This window comes from Pteropus alecto, unplaced genomic scaffold, assembly GCF_000325575.1.
Source record: "Pteropus alecto unplaced genomic scaffold, ASM32557v1 scaffold57, whole genome shotgun sequence".
NCBI classification, from domain to species: Eukaryota; Metazoa; Chordata; class Mammalia; order Chiroptera; family Pteropodidae; genus Pteropus; species Pteropus alecto.
In genome coordinates, this window is record NW_006442508.1 from 13,993,714 (window position 1) to 13,995,520 (window position 1,807).

Below are 1,807 nucleotides of genomic sequence, written 5' to 3' on the forward strand. Positions count from 1 at the left end.
TGTGTTCCCTTTTTACCGCATCCTCACCAGTGCCTATTGTCACTTGTCTTCTTGATATAGTCATTCTAATAGCTGTGAGGTAATATCTAATTGTGGTTTTGATTTGCATTTCTCTGATGATCAGTGACATTGAGTACTTTTTCATGTACCTGTTAGTTATTCATATATCTTCTTTAGAAGAATGTCTATTTGGGTTTTTTGACCATTTTTAATTGGATTATTATTATATTTTTTGCTATTAAATTGTATGAGTTCTTTATATATTTTAGATATTAACTCCTTATCAGAAATATGGTTTGGTGATATATTTTCCCATTATGTAGTTTATCTTTTTATTTTGTTGCACCTTTTTCTGTGCAGAAGCTTTTTAATTTGATGTGGTCCCACTCTTTATTTTTTATTTTGTTTCTTGTTCTCCTACTCTGATTACTGCTAGAAGCATGACTTACACCCAATTAAAATTTATGTAAATTTTCCTTAAGTATAAGTTATTACAAAAATCCCATCACTACTTCTCCTTTAATGTCTTTCTAATTCCATCCCCATCGTCACCGATTTTCTTCAGTCTTTCTGTGTTAACTGTACTAAACCAACTGAGAGACTAAATATACAAATAGACAATGGCCAAAGCATGCATAAAAATAGAAGTCTATTCCACAACCTTCAGGAACAGGAAAGCAGCCTTCTTATCTATAATAAACAGCCCAGGAAGCCACACTGCTATAAGTCAGACTAGTAGGAAGTCAAAGCATTATCTCTAGTAACAATCCAGGAAGCAGTAACTTCTAAAGCATTTAGCCTCAAATGGCCAGGACTGAATTAATATTGACAGCTTCCCTAATTTCTGTCCCTGCTTCTAACTTAGGACCAACCAGAATAAACCAAGTATGTACCCCTAAGCATTCGTACCAGGTACCCTACTTCCGGTTAGCCCATCTCCATCTTCACCATGACAACAGCCTCCAACTAGGGCACAACCGAAGGCTCCCCTTTTTTCCACTGTAAAGCTTTCCCACTCCTCTGTCTTCCTTGGAGGCTTTACCAAAATGCAAGCAACTGTGGCTGACTCCTTTACTATAGCAAGCTCTGAATAAATAACCTTTGATTGTTCTCATTTGTTTGGTTTCTATTTATTTCCACACAAAAAAGTCCTGACTAGTCTCTGCCCAGTGGATACTTGTAATCTATTTCACTGTACAACTAGAGTGGTATTCTAAAATTCAGAACCTGTCTATGGCCATGCCGACCTGAACAAGCCCAATCCCGTCTGATCTTGGAAACTAAGCAGGGTCAGGCCTGATTAGTACTTGGATAGGAGACCACCTAGGAAAACTAGGTGTTGTAGGTGTAAAAAAATTTTAAAAAATAAAATAAAATAAAAAATAAGGGATTGTAAGCTGACAAAGTCCTTGCAATCTGTGAGGTCAACCAAGAGTTGCCTCACCTAAAAATAAATAAATAAATAAAAATTAAAAAAATAAAATTCAGAACCTGTATTGTCAGTGATCTGTATATTTTTTAATTATACCCATTTTTAATTAGTCTCATTGCCTTCAGGACTAGGCTCAAATTCTTAAGAAGAATACATGAGACCTCAAATTCAACTGTTAACATTTCAACATTTCTTCAGGTAAAACATCTTACTCAATTCATGATACACCAAACACTATTGTTCCTCTAATTGTTTTTAAACAGTCTGATGTTATTTTCTTTAATGAGGTCATCTGTTTTTTCCACTATTTTATTCCTTTTTTATCTTTTGAGACTGTTCTACCTTTTCCTTAAAGAATCTTATGCTGTTTCCAAG

The 1,807-nt window shown here is 34.8% G+C and overlaps 1 pseudogene; it reads left to right on the top strand.

Moving 5' to 3' along the window:
- The first annotated feature begins 1,229 nt into the window (after positions 1-1,229).
- LOC112471553 lies at positions 1,230-1,348 on the top strand (annotated as a pseudogene).
- Positions 1,349-1,807: the final 459 nt, after the last annotated feature.